The following is a 21480-nucleotide window of genomic DNA, read 5'->3' as shown; positions in this document are numbered from 1 at the left end:
ACGTAGGGTATGGGGAGACGTGAATTTCAACACCAGAACCAACCTCCTATCATTTTTGGTTCCAGAGATATCTTCGAGATTAGCTCCCCCTTATGAGCTATATGGGAGCGCGTTTTGTTTACGAATTGGCGCATACTTTGACGCGTTGGTTTGCGGTGACCAAATATCATCCCGCACACCCCAAGGGGTGCATCTTGAAGGGTTTAGCGTCCCCTACATGGACAAGTTGGTCCCAGCCTGGTCAGGTGTAGGGATGCTGAGATATCTTCGAGATTGCCGACCCCATTTTAGGGCATTTTGTGCAGCATTTTAGCGTATAAAATAACCTTATAGGTGAATGAAAATTGTGACGTAATAACGACAGCGCTGCGCCGACGTGCGCGTTACGTAGGGTATGGGGAGACGTGAATTTCAACACCAGAACCAACCTCCTATCATTTTTGGTTCCAGAGATATCTTCGAGATTAGCTCCCCCTTATGAGCTATATGGGAGCGCGTTTTGTTTACGAATTGGCGCATACTTTGACGCGTTGGTTTGCGGTGACCAAATATCATCCCGCACACCCCAAGGGGTGCATCTTGAAGGGTTTAGCGTCCCCTACATGGACAAGTTGGTCCCAGCCTGGTCAGGTGTAGGGATGCTGAGATATCTTCGAGATTGCCGACCCCATTTTAGGGCATTTTTCAGCATTTTAGCGTATAAAATACCTTATAGGTGAATGAAATTGTGACGTAATAACGACAGCGCTGCGCCGACGTGCGCGTTACGTAGGGTATGGGACGTGAATTTCAACACCAGAACCAACCTCCTATCATTTTTGGTTCCAGAGATATCTTCGAGATTGCTCCCCCTTATGAGCTATATGGGAGCGCGTTTTGTTTACGAATTGGCGCATACTTTGACGCGTTGGTTTGCGGTGACCAAATATCATCCCGCACACCCCAAGGGGTGCATCTTGAAGGGTTTAGCGTCCCCTACATGGACAAGTTGGTCCCAGCCTGGTCAGGTGTGGGATGCTGAGATATCTTCGAGATTGCCGACCCCATTTTAGGGCATTTTGTGCAGCATTTTAGCGTATAAAATAACCTTATGGTGAATGAAAATTGTGACTTAATAACGACAGCGCTGCGCCGACGTGCGCGTTACGTAGGGTATGGGGAGACGTGAATTTCAACACCAGAACCAACCTCCTATCATTTTTGGTTCCAGAGATATCTTCGAGATTAGCTCCCCCATATAGCTATTGAGAGCGCGTTTTGTTTACGAATTGGCGCATACTTTGACGCGTTGGTTTGCGGTGACCAAATATCATCCCGCACACCCCAAGGGTGCATCTTGAAGGGTTTAGCGTCCCCTACATGGACAAGTTGTCCCAGCCTGTCAGGTGTAGGGATGCTGAGATATCTTCGAGATTGCCGACCCCATTTTAGGGCATTTTGTGCAGCATTTTAGCGTATAAATAACCTTATAGGTGAATGAAAATTGTGACGTAATAACGACAGCGCTGCGCCGACGTGCGCGTTACGTAGGTTGGGGAGACGTGAATTTCAACACCAGAACCAACCTCCTATCATTTTTGGTTCCAGGATATCTTCGAGATTAGCTCCCCCTTATGAGCTATATGGGAGCGCGTTTTGTTTACGATTGCGCATACTTTGACGCGTTGGTTTGCGGTGACCAAATATCATCCGCACACCCCAAGGGTGCATCTTGAAGGGTTTAGCGTCCCCTACATGGACAATTGTCCCAGCCTGGTCAGGTGTAGGGATGCGGAGATATCTTCGAGATTGCCGACCCATTTTAGGGATTTTGTGCAGCATTTTAGCGTATAAAATAACCTATATGTGAATGAAAATTGTGACGTAATAACGACAGCGCTGCGCCGACGTGCGCGTTACGTAGGGTATGGGGAGACGTGAATTTCAACACCAGAACCAACCTCCTATCATTTTTGTTTACAGAGATATCTTCGAGATTAGCTCCCCCTTATGAGCTATATGGGAGCGCGTTTTGTTTACGATTGGCGCATACTTTGACGCGTTGGTTTGCGGTACCAAATATCATCCCGCACCCCAAGGGGTGCATCTTGAAGGGTTTAGCGTCCCCTACATGGACAAGTTGGCCCCAGCCTGGTCAGGTGTAGGGATCTGAGATATCTTCGAGATTGCCGACCCCATTTTGGCATTTTGTGCAGCATTTTAGCGTATAAAATACCTTATGGTGAATGAATTGTGACGTAATAACGACAGCGCTGCGCCGACGTGCGCGTTACGTAGGGTTAGGGGGAGACGTGAATTTCAACACCAGAACCAACCTCCTATCTTTTTGGTTCCAGATATCTTCGAGATTAGCTCCCCCTTATGAGCTATATGGGAGCGCGTTTTGTTTACGAATTGGCGCATACTTTGACGCGTTGGTTTGCGGTGACCAAATATCATCCCGCACACCCCAAGGGGTCATCTTGAAGGGTTAGCGTCCCCTACATGGACAAGTTGGTCCCAGCCTGGTCAGGTGTAGGGATGCTGAGATATCTTCGAGATTGCCGACCCCATTTTAGGGCATTTTGTGCAGCATTTTAGCGTATAAAATAACCTTATAGGTGAATGAAAATTGTGACGTAATAACGACAGCGCTGCGCCGACGTGCGCGTTACGTAGGGTATGGGGAACGTGAATTTCAACACCAGAACCAACCTCCTATCATTTTTGGTTCCAGAGATATCTCGAGATTAGCTCCCCCTTATGGCGCGTTTTGTTTACGAATTGGCGCATACTTTGACGCGTTGGTTTGCGGTGACCAAATATCATCCCGCACACCCCAAGGGGTGCATCTTGAAGGGTTTAGCGTCCCCTACATGGACAAGTTGGTCCCAGCCTGGTCAGGTGTAGGGATGCTGAGATATCTTCGAGATTGCCGACCCCCATTTTAGGGCATTTTGTGCAGCATTTTAGCGTATAAAATAACCTTATAGGTGAATAAAATTGTGACTAATAACGACAGCGCTCGCCGACGTGCGCGTTACGTAGGGTATGGGGAGACGTGAATTTCAACACCAGAACCAACCTCTTATCATTTTTGGTTCCAGAGATATCTTCAGATTAGCTCCCCCTTATGAGCTATATGGGAGCGCGTTTTGTTTACGAATTGGCGCATATTTTGACGCGTTGGTTTGCGGTGACCAAATATCATCCCGCACACCCCAAGGGGTGCATCTTGAAGGGTTTAGCGTCCCCTACATGGACAATTGGTCCCAGCCTGGTCAGGTGTAGGGATGCTGAGATATCTTCGAGATTGCCGACCCCATTTTAGGGCATTTTGTGCAGCATTTTAGCGTATAAATAACCTTATAGGTGAATGAAAATTGTGACGTAATACGACAGCGCTGCGCCGACGTGCGCGTTCCGTAGGGTATGGGAGATGAGAATTTCAACACCAGAACCAACCTCCTATCATTTTTGTTCCAGAGTATCTTCGAGATTAGCTCCCCCTTATGAGCTATATGGAGCGCGTTTTGTTTACAATGGCGCATACTTTGACGCGTTGGTTTGCGGTGACCAAATATCATCCCGCACACCCCAAGGGGTGCATCTTGAAGGGTTAGCGTCCCCTACATGGAAAATTGGTCCCAGCCTGCAGGTGTAGGGATGCTGAGATATTCGAGATTGCCGACCCCTTTTTAGGGCATTTTGTGCAGCATTTTAGCGTATAAAATAACCTTATAGGTGAATGAAAATTGTGACGTAATAACGACAGCGCTGCGCGACGTGCGCGTTACGTAGGGTATGGGGAGACGTGATTTCAACACCAGAACCAACCTCCTATCATTTTTGGTTCCAGAGATATCTTCGAGATTAGCTCCCCCTTATGAGCTATATGGGAGCGCGTTTTGTTTACGAATTGGCGCATACTTTGACGCGTTGGTTTGCGGTGACAAAATATCATCCCGCACACCCCAAGGGGTGCATCTTGAAGGGTTTAGCGTCCCCTACATGGACAATGTTCCCAGCCTGGTCAGGTGTAGGGATGCTGAGATATCTCGAGATTGCCGACCCATTTTAGGGCATTTTGTGCAGCATTTTAGCGTATAAAATAACCTTATAGGTGAATGAAAATTGTGACGTAATAACGACAGCGCTGCGCCGACTGCGCGTTACGTAGGGTATGGGGAGACGTGAATTTCAACACCAGAACCAACCTCCTATCATTTTTGGTTCCGAGATATCTTCGAGATTAGCTCCCCCTTATGAGCATATGGGAGCGCGTTTTGTTTACGAATTGGCGCATACTTTGACGCGTTGGTTTGCGGTGACCAAATATCATCCCGCACACCCCAGGGGTGCATCTTGAAGGGTTTAGCGTCCCCTACATGGACAATTGGTCCCAGCCTGGTCAGGTTAGGGATGCTGAGATATCTTCGAGATTGCCGACCCCATTTTAGGGCATTTTGTGCAGCATTTTAGCGTATAAAATAACCTTATAGGTGAATGAAAATTGTGACGTAATAACGACAGCGCTGCGCCGACGTGCGCGTTACGTAGGGTGGGGGAGACGTGAATTTCAACACCAGAAACCAACCTCCTATCATTTTGTTCCAGAGATATCTTCGAGATTAGCTCCCCCTTATGAGCTATATGGGAGCGCGTTTTGTTTACGAATTGGCGCTACTTTGACGCGTTGGTTTGCGGTGACCAAATATCATCCCGCACACCCCAAGGGGTGCATCTTGAAGGGTTTAGCGTCCCCTACATGGACAATTGTCCCAGCCTGGTCAGGTGTAGGGATGCTGGAATATCTTGAGATTGCCGACCCCATTTTAGGGCATTTGTGCAGCATTTTAGCGTATAAAATAACCTTATAGGTGAATGAAAATTGTGACGTAATAACGACAGCGCTGCGCCGACGTGCGCGTTACGTAGGGTTGGGGAGACGTGAATTTCAACACCAGAACCAACCTCCTATCATTTTTGGTTCCAGAGATATCTTCGAGATTAGCTCCCCCTTATGAGCTATATGGGAGCGCGTTTTGTTTACGAATTGGCGCATACTTTGACGCGTTGGTTTGCGGTGACCAAATATCATCCCGCACACCCCAAGGGGTGCATCTTGAAGGGTTTAGCGTCCCCTACATGGACAAGTTGGTCCCAGCCTGGTCAGGTGTAGGGATGCTGAGATATCTTCGAGATTGCCGACCCCATTTTAGGGCATTTTGTGCAGCATTTTAGCGTATAAAATAACCTTATAGGTGAATGAAAATTGTGACGTAATAACGACAGCGCTGCGCCGACGTGCGCGTTACGTAGGGTATGGGGAGACGTGAATTTCAACACCAGAACCAACCTCCTATCATTTTTGGTTCCAGAGATATCTTCGAGATTAGCTCCCCCTTATGAGCTATATGGGAGCGCGTTTTGTTTACGAATTGGCGCATACTTTGACGCGTTGGTTTGCGGTGACCAAATATCATCCGCACACCCCAAGGGGTGCATCTTGAAGGGTTTAGCGTCCCCTACATGGACAAGTTGGTCCCAGCCTGGTCAGGTGTAGGGATGCTGAGATATCTTCGAGATTGCCGACCCCATTTTAGGGCATTTTGTGCAGCATTTTAGCGTATAAAATAACCTTATAGGTGAATGGAAATTGTAACGTAATAACGACAGTGCTGCGCCGACGTGCGCGTTACGTAGGGTATGGGGAGACGTGAATTTCAACACCAGAACCAACCTCCTATCATTTTTGGTTCCAGAGATATCTTCGAGATTAGCTCCCACTTATGAGCTATATGGGAGCGCGTTTTGTTTACGAATTGGCGCATACTTTGAGGCGTTGGTTTCAGGTGACCAAATATCATTCCGCACACCCCAAGCATTTTGATCTCTGTTGAAACATTAACATAACCTCAAAAACATCAATTTTTGGAGAGTAGAACACCACATGTACATTTCATAGAACGGTTGCCATGACTACAATGTTTTTAATTTAAATTTATCAAAAAACGCAAAGACCAGCTGAAATATATACAATCACATTTGAATTTTATAGATTATTATTCTGGGATATATTTAAGTACAACATTTAAATTTAAGCCTGTAAAGAAGTAAAATAGAACGTTTATAGCAATTTTCCTTAGACCATGAAAAGAAAATCTGCCACTTTACAAGAACAAGGTGAACTGTTCAAAAACAGTGCAGTTTATCCTGGTATTAATCAAAACACAAACATATTTATTTAACACAAGCAATTATTTAAAGGATGTAAGTTGTCCGGTGAAATCAATTACCTTTTTAATCAATAACAAGGCACTTTATAATTGGTGGCCATAGCAACAAACTCTATTCTTTTGGAGCTGTAAAATGACAAAAATCAAATGTATTTACATAAAAAGCCTTGATAAATGCCTAATTTGACAAAAATTGACAACATACATTTGCATGCAAGGTACATTGAAACTAATCAAATGTATAACTTTTTACATGTACACTTATAATATACACATAATTACATCAAACTTCCACTAATTCTTGCCAATCGGTTTGTAGCAAGACAACTATCACTTTTGCCAAACACACACAGACATATGTTCTTAAAGATGCACTCTTACTCACAAATAAGATCTGCCACAAATAATAATATTATAATTATAATATTTCAAAAGGATGAATAAATGTCAAAAGCAATGGTTCTTATGAATAATACCTAGTTGAATTTGAAAGAAATGAACATAAAACACGGTATTTTTCCCTTATAAAACTATTGTAGACCACAGTAAATCTTTTAGCATTCACCAATCATTTAATATTTTTGCGCTTTCTGCTATTAAAAATAAGGTAACACGCTTGTTATCAGTAATTAATATGTTACATAAATGCATTTTTTAGTAAGTAGTTATAGGTTTATCAGTCAAATTTTGTGTTTGTTATACATGTGTACGTACTGATTTTGAATAATAGTGTCACTTTTAATAAAGTAACCTAGTTAAACTTTTGTTTTTTGGCCTTTGAATTGCCTTCTTTTGCAACAAATGGTAAAGGGCATGTTGTGTTTTTGGCATTATCCGAAATGCAAAAATCTCTAATTACATCATGCAAGTGCCTTTCAGCACTGATTCCATCACCAACGATCTGCTCTTGCAGAACACCAATATCCACTTGGCAGGTTTTTATAATGTTTATTCTCTCCTCTGGAGCACCAACAAACTTCCTAACTCTTACAACCCCATTCTTGTTAGGCGATACCTCAAATGAATTGTATTTGGAAATGTTCTTCAATGGTTTGAAAATGCCTTTAAAGGTGATCCAGTCATAAAATGGCACTGATTTGCGACTGCCATTAACAATATGTGGGATGTTGTGGTCATTGCGGGATGACGTGGCTACTCTAGAAGCCACCTACTGTATTGAAGAAAAACATTACATGTTGGATAAATTTCAGACAGAAAAGATCCTATATGACATATTATGTAATAAGCAGTACTCTTACACTATGAAAAGTATAAAACATCAGTGAATTTATTAATTATCTATTACCTCTTAATATGAATGCTCATGAATGAACATATTTAGCATAATAATTAATACAATTTAAAATCAGTCATAGGTAATAGTGATATTTTTAAAGTTTTACTATACAAAATCCCATTTTCTTTATATGACTTCATAACAGTTTATACATTAAATGAAGTATAACTGTAAATGAAGGAAATCAATCAATTTTAAATCAGGTGTAAGTAATATATGTCTATAATAATTTGTAAATATTGATTAGTTAAAATCTAACTCAACTGTTATTTCACCCATGTGCATCCACCAATTTCCAAATTCCATAATGCCAGTCGCATGAACATTTGGTGAAGTCGGCTCCTGGAATCGAATAGTTAAATGTCAAGCTCTTTATTACAAATTAAAGACTGGATTATATATAGTGATGATATTTTAAGTACAGCAAATCAAAAGCTTTTAAAACTGTACATCTGTTTCACTCATCTATAGTATTACTCATAAATCCTTTCAAACTCATAAATAAAGCAATACTAGTACCATAATATATTTTACATCATGTATCATATCTTATTTTTTCCCTAAAACATAACAACTCTCAACTGTCAATGTTCTCCACACAGCATAGCCAAGAACAGCATTATTTTTGTTCTGTTCTTGGCAATTGTCAAAGTGGAACTGAACATGTTCCTCACCCAGGCCGTAGTTAGTTGGCAGATAATCGTGGAGATAGGTTACAACTGTGTTTGCTCCTTTGCCTGGGAATACAACCTCACGTTTCGCCGTGAATCAGCGATGTTGCCTTTTATTAAAACTTTATAACAATTGTATAGTCTTGGTGATGCTGCCATTGAATTCACGATGCTGTTAAACTTTATTCTTAGGTTATGGTAAGTTACAACAGACACACGAATATGATATTCGTAGTAGTAGTAGTAGTAGTAGTAGTAGCAGTAGCAGTAGCAGTAGCACCAGCAGCAGCAGCAGCAGTAGCAGTAGCAGTAGCAGCAGCAGCAGCAGCAGCAGTAGTGTAGTAGTAGTAGTAGTAGTAGTAGTAGTAGTAGTAGTAGTAGTAGTAGCAGTAGCAGCAGCAGCAGCAGCAGTAGCAGTAGTAGTAGTAGTAAAATGCAATATCATCACAATCAAACACTCCAGACAAAGTACCCAATTCATCGTACATGTGTACATTATATTATTAAATATAATACTATCTTTCAAATCAAAGAACACCTTTTCTAAATAAAAGTTTTTCACGAAAATATATGAAGTTTGAATATACCAAATTTGCTCGTGAAATATTTTATAAAAATTTGCGAGCGGTCGTATTTAAGAATTTACTACTTTTTGTAAGCCCTGTGTATAACTTGTTTTAACCATCGAATTTGAAATATTGTGGAAATGAATGTATATACACTTTTAGAAACAGTATATTCTTGAATATGTCTGTAGTATCACATCACTTACAAACTGAATATTGAATAAAGAGTATATGAGATCCTTTTATATCTGACACACTTTTAACTAATATATACATGAACAGACTCCATAACGTTGCATACACCACATAATTAAAATTAAAGCTTATGCATCTCATAACTTGTAATGCTTTGCAGATTTAACAGCATTGCTTAAAATCTTTCTCTTTCAATTCAGAGATGATTGAATTTCATTTATAATACTTATCTTTTTATGTTGCCTGTATGGCTTCAACTATGGCTGACGCTGTCTGGTGATATTATACCAGAAAACCCCAACCATCGAAGGAAATCCACCGGAAGCGTAACACGTGAACAGGCGATGACATCAACCCAAAACAGTTGTCACGAGATGACCATCTTGACCAGCTCATGTGTTCACACCCACGTGGTTGAACCACGGAATCCTGAACCCCGACTTTATTGTTTTGCATATTATTCCAACGTGAAGCTCGCAAAACAGAAATAAAAATGTCACCTTAATATTCATTAACAATATGTCAACGAAACACATTCTTTATAAGTTTGTAATTCGAAGCACTAAATATGAAAATATTAAAAACAATTTTCTTTAGCACAAATTTGTAATTCGTCATGTCATATAAATCCAATTTACATATTTTCAATACGACTGACCCTCTGCACGAGGATTTAAACTATTCTTTGTACAGCCTTTTCATTAAACACTGCCTTCTGCATACTGCCCGGTACGACCACAAATTTAACAATCAATTAAATCGATGTGAACGGATCGGTTCACAAAAGCTGAATGCCTTTACATTCCTATTCGCACGAATTCTTCGTGATCATCAATCGCAACCTGGCGGTTATTTCATCATTAACAAGGGAAAATAATTTCCTTCTAGTTGTTGGTGGTTTGAGAGGGAAGGGGAAGTCGAAGGAGAGCTCGGGGGGGGATTGGCTGAAACCCGGGAACCCCTTTCATTTTCCATAAGTACATACAATAGAGTATGCGAGGTGGTTTGTACGCCAGGATTTAGTTCTTCATCGTGTTCGTGGGTTGTATGCGGTAGTTGTTGGTGGTTGGAGAAGGTTGTGGATGTTGTGGGGGGTGAGGGGGTCACTGAACCCCGCTGGAACCCCTTTCATTTTTGATAAGTACATACAGTATTCGAGATGGTTTGTTCGCCGGCGGAGAAACGGGGGGATAAATCCCGGGAACCCCATTCATTCAAATTGGAGGACGGGGGATTATGAAAAAGTCTCATATACTACTTTCAAAGGTCTTAAAACTAGGGTTCGAAGTCTTCATTTTTGGAAAGGGTTGAAAAGTATAATTATCTAATGTGAGACATGTTTAATGTAATTGTTTTGCCCCTGCTTCCGTTTCTTACATCACACAGTCAGGTTAACAGGTAAATAACGACCAATTGAATGAACAATTGAATGAGCATTTTATCAAACTGTAAAGGCAAGTATTCATTGTTCTGCGGACAAATACATGAAATGTCAATACATCAGGTTCCGCATGATACCAATACACAAGTCTTATACCCAACTTATCCACAATAAACAATAAACTCAGCCCGTGTATAGTACACAACGTCTGTGTATTGCTCTTAATCTATATTACCTGCTGCTGTCTTATCAGATCTCAGTTCTGAGTGTATTGTGCAGTGCAGTTCGGTGCTGTCCAATACAACACACGTTACTTTAAAGATATTGAATAAACTAAGCACGTTATCATAGGTTAATTTTATAAAGTTTTCCAACAAGAAATAGTGTTGAATGCTTTAGACAAAGGATAGACACAATGTAATAAACGTAAACGTCTTCATAGCCCAACCCCCTCCCCCTCCCACTCCTAGACTTCCCACCCCACTCCAACCACCAACATCTATTGGATACAAGCCACTAACGCAACGAAGTATTAAATCCCGGCGTACAAACCACTTCGAATACTTTTTTCCAGGTCTTCGGGTTTCCTTTTATTACACCGACCTAACAAACTAGCGTCTTTTGACATTTGTTTTTCAATAAATAAAACTGAAACAGAAATAGATCTGATTTGGTTTGTGCTTTTCTCTTTCTCAATCGAATACAAATATGTGCTATCTTAAACTGGGTAAAATGCGATGGTTAAACGTAATGCTACCCATTGTTTAGTATACGGCGACGAAAAATATGGATTAGTGAACAATTCACAGGTAAGGACATTTAACTAATTTTAAGAAGTGTCATTTTGCTGTTGTTTTAGGATTATAATTTGCTTTGTTCCCATTTCCTACATGTTCACACAACAAAATCTTACCAATCTTTCCAAATGGAAAATTCCCTTTTTAAAACTGAACTATTTTCTTGGAATTTTCCCATTTACCAAATATTCCAATTGGAGTTTTCCAATGCTCATTATTCTTTGACCTTGAATGTGGGAATCCTCCAAGTGGAAAAATGCACTCACGGGAACAATTCGCATAAAAATGCCTTAATTATTGATATATCGGGGGGGGGGGGGTTAATTTTAATTTAATAAATTATTTTACATGTAGTAAGTGTTAATCATTCCCAATCGTAAAAGCTTGAAAAAGCCATTTTCCAATGAGAAGGCTATTTTACAATGGGATTCCTATCGGAAAAAAATGACTTTTATAACAAAAAAACATTTTTCGAAATCAAATGTCAGGAATCAAAACATATCTCTTATTAGTATTACCGAACCCGTCACAAAAAATACAAAAATCAAAAACTTTTGGTGAAAAACAATGAAATTAGGTTTTTGCAAACTTAATCCGGATGCGGTTTTAATTCGTTTTACACAAACGTAGGAAATTATATGTTTACATGTTTCCGGAATTTTACATATGGCACGTGCAGTTTTTGTTCGAGTAGGGTGTACCATCCCAGCCATAATCCCTGAATTGCTAGTAGTAATCAATGCTAAAATTTAAATATCAAATTAGAATAATTTCCGCCATTCCAAGGAAAAGCAACTTTTTCTGGTTGTATATTTATGTTTGATGTTTCGCAGGTGATACTTATTGAAACTTTTGCCATTTGTTTACGGTAATATGCTACGCTGACTAGCCTTATATCAAGATATTAAAAAGACCTTCTAAGCTCCTTAAGAGCATCATCGATGATGTGTTGGGGTGATAATCCATGGACGATGACGTCACATCCAGTTGAAGCAAGACAATGGGCGATTCCGAGCCCAATTCCGCTCGTAGATCCAGTTACCAAGGCGACGCGTCTCGCTCTTTCAGTCATTTTTAGAAGTATGCTACTGGATACATTAAGACATTTAACATTAGACAGATTGAAATTACTTAAATTGCTTAAAAGTTTAAAAAAGGCAAATAAGCAGATGAGAAAGAAGACATGTTATAACAAAATAGTTTTACCACATCTACTTAAACAAGTACTTAAATAATTCTTAAGCACAAACAAAATAAAATCCATTTCTTAAATGAGTATTCTTACCTTAAAACGATAAAGATGAACTCCGTTTTCTAGTTTCTGTCGTTCTGTTATCACAAACATGATAAACATTTTATATATCTATGTGCATATTCACTGTCACACATAGGTTTTTTTGTCTTTATCGTATTTTATTTTTTACTGGGGTGCATGCATGCTAAGCATGTGTAAGCAAGTAAGTTATCAAATAAAAACGGTTGATACCGTGACATGCATTATATACACTAGTAAGTGGACAAAGAAAATGAAAAAGAGAACACGCAGCCCCATGTCACCATAAGACCAAGTTAATCAGTAATGTACTGTTATGATCACAATCATTATACGCAATAAAGCTGGTACGTAATATGGCATTGTCAAACAATAAGCATACCAGCTACAAGATATGTATTGAAACACAAGGGAGAGAAACTTACCAAAATGTTTTTCTATGTTAGTGTTATTCTTACATATTGTTGAATAAACACATGCCATGGCAATATAGAGAATCTCGTCCTTAGATAATATTTAAGGTAATGAAATCATAGTCCGCGATGTTACAAATTCACGTTCTTAAATAAATGCAGACCACCGTTTAAAATGTCAAAATTCACGTTCTTACCGAATATTTGTCAAGCCCCATCTATGTCCACGGAACGGAACATGCAACACCTTTGAAACGGAAGTTTTAGCAAATAGAAAAGATAAATGATAAAAAACAATATGGGAAGAAAATGATTATATTGTCTACCAACAGAAGCTGTGGGTTGATATGTACTTTTTTAATACTCAGGGCATTTTGTAAAATGTTCCATTTAAAATCTAACGATTTTTTTATGCTTTTAAAACCTTAGTATTAAAACAATTCCCAGCAGTTCTAAGGTATATATTCTCTGTAAGCGAGAAAATATGTATTAATGTATAGAAGATTTCCTTCAACAACCAAACACAATTACATCATCGACTTACCTCTTTTACAAGCTTGGATAATTAAGCAACTATTTTCATAGGAAAATATACATGTAAAATACGTATGATCTACTTAATAGACTGTTCAAACAATGAAAGCAGATGAAAGGTCAACTTTAAACTACTCCTTATAGTTGAATTTTTAAATCTTCCAAAAATGTATAAGGTGAAATTTGTCAGAAACGCATGTAAGGAGTTGAAATATTCATAGAAGTAGTATTCTAAGACAGTTATGCTAACTCCGTCCATTTGTAATTGTTTTTAAATGATACTGCATGCCACCTAACTATTACTTATATTGTAAAGCATATACACAATGAAGACACATTGTAAATGAATTTATACTTAACTAATAGAGAAACTACTTAATCCTGAATATTAATAGTCTTGATTTAATGCAAGACAAGATGGCTTACTTCCGGATATGGCACCCATAACGTCGGTATACAGGTAGAATGGAAGCTTCTTAATAGAAATAATATCGACATTCACTATTGGATAAACTATAATTTTCTAATAGGCAGACTAGAGACTAATATAAGCACATCTGCTGAGACAAAGTGTTTCATCTTATTTTATATAAACACTGTTATGAGGTTTCTTACTTTAATACGAACAATTTAAAAGAAAGGGCTCAGTATATAGCCACCTTACATAACATAGCTTTCAGACCTTTGATTTTAAGAAAATTTTGCAGAATCATGTTATTTTTTAAACCGTCTTTGACTGGCACTTCTAAGCTCTCAGTCCTTTGATTTTATGAAAAATTTGCAGATTTATATTATCTTTAAAACCGTCTTTAATGGCTGGCTCGCATTGTTTTGGCATGTGACGTTATTTTCTTATTTCACATAGGAATCATTGGGAAGAAAAGATTAGCTAATATATGTCGCCTTTATATTTAATAATGCCTCTTTATTTCTTCAGTTTTAGTACAGTGAAGCTTTTTAATATAAAACTCTAGTATCACACAGTTTAAAAGCTTTTATTTTCTAAGGCAGACTGTGTGTGATGCTCATAGTTTCAAACAATGGCTGCATCGAATCTTTGAAATGTTTTTTGCATTAGGTACTCTGAATTGTATTCTTTCGTCTACCAATGGTATTGTGATCCCTAACCATTGAAGTACTTAGGGCTACCTTTAGTTTATTATTACTTGTTTTATTGTTAAGTTTTCTCAAGTAAGTTTTTTTTTATTCAGGATTGTTGCGTTAAGAGTGAGGTTTATGCACGTGAAATGGTTCCCCCCCCCCAAGTAAATTAACATTTTACTGACCGTTCCAAAGCGGTAACTAAGAATCCCTGATACACATACCTAGTTTTTATATATAGCGTATGCACTTGTGTTTGTGGATTTTTGTGCTGTTCTTCCATGTTTCTTGTCTGTGATTATTTGTTTTTGTGTTATTTGTCTTTGGCGATTACCCTGTGCCATTACACGGGGTTTATGTTTCAACGTTTGAACGCCCCCCCCCCCCGTTTAACGTCTCTCCCAGAACACAACGAGATTAGTATAAAGTAACATAATAAGTTTAATGTTGTCTCACTCCGGCGGGCGACCTAACCTCCTTCTTCGATGGTCTGTCGATTTATTTATGACTTTACAAGGATTCTTCCACATGACTAAGTACTATGCTTACCCGTCGGATACAGCGCATAAAGATAAGCTAGCTTTGACGGAACTTGACAACTATTCATTATTTTAGAATCAAATTCAACCCTTAGGGAACTTACTGATATACATATATGTTTACAAGTAACAAGGAGAAATAATTGGAATAACTAAATTCATTTATGTCTAATTACTTACGAAATCTGTACGGATATTAGCGAGTACAAACAAACAGTTATCGAAATGACTTTTCATTGACCTGGTCACTGCCGCATGCACTTTTTTCGGCTTGCATCAATAAATGTAGAGAGTGTTTGCGAAGGCAAAAAAACATTTTTTGTACAGAATTATTTGGAAATACAATCATTAAGATGAAGAGTATTGTAATGGATTTAATATGTTATATTTTTGAAAATATGATCAGACTCGTTTGTAGTTTCAGATTAAAGTTTTTACTGTATTTATGCTTTCTAAAGAGTAAACCTCAAAACTAAATAAGACAATAAACAAAATAAACATTTTGTGTTTTGGTCCTTCGAACAATGTTTGCATTTTGGAAGGCCTTTAAAGATAAATATCAACCATGCCCAATGATCAGACGAATATTTAATGCATGTTCATGTTAAGTTATTCTCATGTTAATATATTCGAGCATTTATTGCATTTGTTAAAGCGACTCGCTCATGTTTTGGACCAAAATTTGGTTTTCCCGGATTTGCATCTCAAAACTCTTTTAATCATTTATTTCTCTATGAAAAAATACAATTATAAAACGAACAAATATTTCGGTTTTAGTTGGGTGCGAACACACGCAAGTATAGTAAAGAACAAAATAGACAACCACCGACGCCTTAACCGATAGACCACACATACTTGAACAAAAGCTCTTTCGACATTTTAGCTATATATCCATCACACAACCAGGATCTGCTGAATTATTGACAGTTGTGGTATTCAAAGATGATATTTGAGCAAATTTAAACATTTGCTGAATGGTTCTAGGAGACAGCATCCTGGTTTTACTCTCCTAGTAATTTACCTTAATTTACGTCAAAATTAAAAAGAGTGTATTTTACAAAACATGAGCAAGTCCCTGAAATAAATGTATATCAATGCATGTGTGTTTTGTCCGTGTTATTCTTTATATTGTGTGTGTCTCATAGAAGGAAGTGTCTTTTTGGCCTAATCCTTAAAGGCATTCGTAGAACGTTTGGTACTTGGCTTATATGTGTAGTTAACATTGTATTACTAAACTATATATCAACGTTTCATATGGGCACGGCCATGTAAGTATATTGTCAGTGTTGTTGAGAATTATCTACTTTAATTGATCGTGTTACATGTGTATTGTCTAATGACATTCCCTGACATTTATTTCGTGTGCTACATGGTCTTTCAAAAATGCATTAAACCACTCCTCGTGTTTGTTTGGGACAAAAGGTAGGCAGTAAAGTTAGAGAATTAACCCGTTTGTCTTCGGCGCAAATGTAAACTATCATCCTAAACACTCGCATTCTCTATACATCATTTATGTTAGACGCTTTTTGAAAGATAATAGAGGTTTCCTAAATGAAGAAAGTTAGAAAGGTTCTTTATTATGTATAATTATGCATGCTGAAATTCAATGGCATTACCATAGAACCGTGTTCATTTTATTTCATTTGTAACGAACGAGAACCTAAAGTCGTCACTTTCTGCGATATGTATTACAATTTATGCATGCATTTTAAATATATGGTACCCGGCTTTTCCTCAAAATATAAAGTCACCTTTCCCGCACATTTTGAATTTTTAACATTATGTATAAACTATAAACCAATTTAATAAGCAAACATGCTATATATACAGCAGGGTATTACGTGACGACCATTGGATTCATGGATCTTAAAGTCGTCATGAATGAGCTCTTAAGCTCGTCAGTGTATTCTAAAGTCGTCTACTGAAGTAGAGTTTATACATCAATGATATTTATCTCATTAACATCTGATTAAAGTTTACAAGTATTATATAAAGCAATGAGCTGATAATACTTTAACAATGAGTTCATTCAAATAACGTTACGTTTAAAAAACATAGTGTTTGTACAAGTAATAGTGGTCAATTTAAAACTTTAAATCAAACAGTTATATTAGTATACACTTCTTGTTTAAAACATTAAAATAATCTACGATTTCGTCTTTAAATCCATAATTTGCACATAGACACAGTCATGCTCTGACGCCTTTGTATATAATTGACTAAAGTCGTCGTCATCCACTTTGAATGCTATGACACAAGTTTGCTGCGGACCAGTCCGGCGATTGCGGACAATTGATTCCTCTAACGGGCGAAGGAAGTATTTTGATTTTGCCTTATTTTCACTTGTTATTTCGTGTACTCCTTAGGCACAATCTCGCTTTAAGTTTCCACATTTTTTGGCCCGTCAAAAACAGCTACCGCCGTGGCGTCATACGTATTGTTCGGCTCCAGCTCAACCCGATATGTCCCCAACAAGTCTAGTTCTTTTCGACCATAATGGTGCATCCCCACGACCTGCACGTTACGTATGACCATCTTCATTGTATACCTTAAGAAAATAAGGTGTAATAGTGCAGTTAATTTGTGAGAGATGTTTCACTTTCAAGATTCAAGTCATTTTTGGAATGTGTGTTTTTTGTCTTTATTTCCTTTTGCTTAGCTCTCTCCTGTTTAGTTTTTTCTTTTCGGCTTTCATTTTCTCTCTTGATTCTTTCCTTTTTTCAAGTTCGACCTTTCTTTTCAACTTTTCGGTTTCCTTTAGAACACGTTTTTCTTCTCTCTGTTGTTTACGATTCATTTACTGTTCTATAAGTTGTTGCTTTTGTTTTTCTTCTCTTCGAGTTCCTGCTGTACTTCAGAACTTGTAAGTATCTTTGATTTTCCAAGTCTGCTCCTTTTTGTCGATTTTTTGTGTTGACGTAGGTACAATTAGCACAATTACAAGGTCTTGTGGAATTGGCCAGGGAATGATTTGTCATGGCGGTCGACGCTGATTTTTGCGGCGGACTGATAACACATGTTTCTGGCGGGCTGACGAGGGACGCTAAACTTGGTTGACTAAGGCCGACAGACGTTATCATGGATTGAGAATTTTGGTGAATATCACCAGTTAATTCAAGCATTTTACTTTTTAGTTTGCGCCAAGTCTGTTATGAAGTATCCTTTAATTCAACGTTGAAAGAGTAGCATTCATTGAATTTTCTTTTCTTTTTTTCGGAGCGTTAAAGTGCACTCAATAACCGCTATTGCGAGTTCGGGTGGACACGTTGTATCTGCGGGGCTTGTTTCAATATCCGGTGATGTTGTGCTAGCCATATCTGCTTGTTCAAGTGTAACTATTCCGTCGTCACCAACTGTAAAACTCACATCCAACAGAACCTGGTCGTTCATTGAAACGTCAAGATCTTGGACACGTGAAAGTTATGACACTTCTGTGACTTCATGCGAATCAGTTGTACAACTTACTTCCTCTTCACCGTTTTCCTGTGGTTGCGTAACCAGATCGATTGAACTTGGATCAACGCCATTGGATGACCGTAGAAGTAGTGTTTTGTCCACCGCATTTGGGTCAAACGGGTAGATACCACAATTTCTGAATCCCCTCAATGGCCTCAGGTTTATGTCGATGAATTCGCGTAGCGTCGCTACGCGAAAGAATTAATTCTGCGACATAGACCTGGGGCCATTTAGGAGAGTGTCCTCTCATCCGTTCTTATCCTAAATCCACCAACGTTCAAGGTTAAATTCCACTATTAGATTATTAATATAATCTCTATGGTTACGATTGACCTTAATATCTATAAATAGATAAGGCGAAGCCTCCTCGTTTAACTATACACCTTGACCATCCTATTCGACATTTCGGTGCAAATGGAGAAAAGGATAGAAAAATAATTACATGGCAGGTGTAAGGGGTTGGACGGCGGCAACCCATCATGATGGCTAATTCGTATATATATATGCATGATCGTAAATATATATACAAAAAAGTGATAATGCACTTGGAATTTGACAATGCATTTTCCTCTTTGTCAGTGCACTATGATTTTTTTGACATTTGTAAGATATTCTTTCGAATAATCTTTTTTTTTCAATGATTTTTATTCGAACATATACATAACAAAAATATAGCAGTTAATTTCAGAATGGTCAACATCCATTGTAGAGTTCCATTAAGATGTTGTTGTTGGACCCGATGAAGGTTGTTGTCTTGTAGTGTTTCAGTTCATGAATTCGGCTGAAGTAATCATCCATATCATCGACAGAGATATTCATTCCGTACTCCGTGATGAGAGTTCGCATGTACTTCTGGAAACACAGCATTCGGTTGACTGGTAGTTTCATGGTCACCAACATCACGAGATCGAAACCTCCTCCTTCTTTGTCTAGCCAGAAGAGAATGTCTCCAAACATGTTCACGAGACTTTTGATCAGGTTCATCTTCTTCCTTGCATATGCATTGAAGCTCTTATAGATGACTCCATCAGTATTGAACATCATCGTTACTTTCTGTTTGGTCACGAACGCACTGTTGTTGGCAGGAACACTCATATACTCTCCATTACTGAAGGTACGTATGTCTCCATTCTTTTGAAACAGGTAGAACTTTGACTGCAACCATTCCTTCTTCATGACTTTATGTACATCACTGAATGTCACTTCATAGACATGGTGGAGGTCTGCTTTCCTGCACTTGTCCTTCTTCAAGATAGTGTAATTCATTCTATCTTCATCATTCCATGACCCGTATGGTTTCTGCTGCAGATGCTCATACTTGGACACCAGTGGAATGAAGTCTGGAGTCTTTTCCTTTTCAGGTAGGAGCAATTCTTGGTCTCGACTATATCAATCGTTCCAGACTTTCTAGTATCTTTCGATGTTCTTCTTCGCTTGCCTCTGCCTGCCACCGCAGTTGAGTCTGAATGTTCCCCTGATGGTATGTCTGTAGACGTGAGAGTAAGTCTTCGCATATCGCTACTATCCGGGAGAGTATCTCTCTTCTCATCAATGATGAATTTTCTTTTGGTACATCTACCATCACTTCGAGTAATTTCATCATCGTTATGCTCCATTGTTCTTCGTAATTGCTCTCCATATACGTGTGCTCTCTTCAAAGGTATTGTGAATAATGAAGAATGTGTTGCTGTTTCTTTTATATATCTGTTTTAGAATAGTCCATTACTATGGATCATTTCATTATTAACCAATCAGAATGAAGCATTAATCATAACAACTTTATGTAATGACGTCATTGCCTAACTACACTGTTCAATAACTTGTATAGTAACAATGAGTAAAAAAGTAGTTCCATTCCGAAAATGCATTGTCAAATTCCAATTGCATTATCACATTTTTATCACTTATATGCGTCTCCGTGGCCTAGTGGTTAAGCGTCCGCCTACGGAGCGGGAGGTCGTGGGTTCGATCCCTGGCCCGTCATACCAAAAGACGTTAAAAATTGGTACAAGTAGTTCCCTTGCCTGGCGCTCGGCATTTAAAGGGTATTGCTTGGAAAAGTGGTGTACTCAGTACTGGTTTAACCCAGGAAAGTTGTACCCCGTGTATCGGTGCTTTACACCGAGCACGTAAAAGAACCAAGGGGTCTCTTCGAAGAAGAGCTAGGGTATCGCACCCGGACTTCCTTGTATCCCACCACTGTCTCTTCAGCGTGCTGTCCCTTCAGCAAAAACAAAGGACCCCGTTGGAAAAAAGTACTTGAACTTTCACGGGTTATCCTTGACCGCAAGGTCTAAAGAAATACATACATAATGACACAATTCATAGAGAAACTTCTCTCAAAAATGACCTTAAAGATGGCACTAACCTGTTTCTTTGAAATCCAAAGGTCGGATTTTACCATTTTGGCTTGACTCACGACTTTTGCTGTTTCGATTTTCATTTTGCGGTAGACGGCAACATTCAGTGGCTGAGTACTGTGTGTTGTTTTTGATGGCAGACATAGCAAGATGACATCATTTGCTACTTAAACGAGACACGCTTACGTGGGACGATGCACCGTCTTGGATTAATAGCACTGGGCGTTGTGGTACTGCATATTGCCACTGAAAGTACCGGTTTTGATCCATAAAACCTTTGTCAGAGCAGGCACAAGAAGCATTTATCGGTCCCTGTCGATGGTATGCACCTCCGGGAAGGGTATTTGTGAAAATGATCATTGGGGGAAGAGCGTTTCCAGCAGCATTTACACAACAGTGTACAGAAATATGCTCGTCTGTCGCCACTGATAAGGAGTGCGCATGATTCATTCGAAAAAGGGCTGCTTCGTCGCAATTATATATGCGTTCAGGGTTGTCTGAAATGTTGTTGCTATCAAGTGTATCATTCAATAGGCTAAAGTACTCTCGAAGGTTGTGTACCCTGCCTAAACTAGCTCGAACCCTGTCCAATGCGTCAGGCCTGCGCATTCCAAGATCAGGATGCCTTGTCTTAGAGCCCTTCCACCATTTCCTGATAGTCCAGTTTAAGTGAAAACAT

The 21480-nt window shown here is 38.9% G+C and overlaps 1 long non-coding RNA gene across 1 annotated transcript; it reads right to left on the bottom strand.

The window, feature by feature from the left end:
* Positions 1-6027: 6027 nt before the first annotated feature.
* Positions 6028-10723, bottom strand: LOC128220574 (uncharacterized). Its single transcript, XR_008258816.1, has 3 exons — positions 8190-10723; positions 7780-7857; positions 6028-7389 (listed from the first exon to the last, which is right to left on the bottom strand). It is a non-coding gene; the product is annotated as an uncharacterized LOC128220574 (long non-coding RNA).
* Between the last annotated feature and the right edge of the window lie 10757 nt (positions 10724-21480).

Source organism: Mya arenaria, chromosome 15 (assembly GCF_026914265.1).
Source record: "Mya arenaria isolate MELC-2E11 chromosome 15, ASM2691426v1".
Taxonomy (NCBI): domain Eukaryota; kingdom Metazoa; phylum Mollusca; class Bivalvia; order Myida; family Myidae; genus Mya; species Mya arenaria.
The sequence above is the reverse complement of the archived record's forward strand: the minus strand, read 5'-3'. Positions and strand labels throughout refer to the sequence as shown.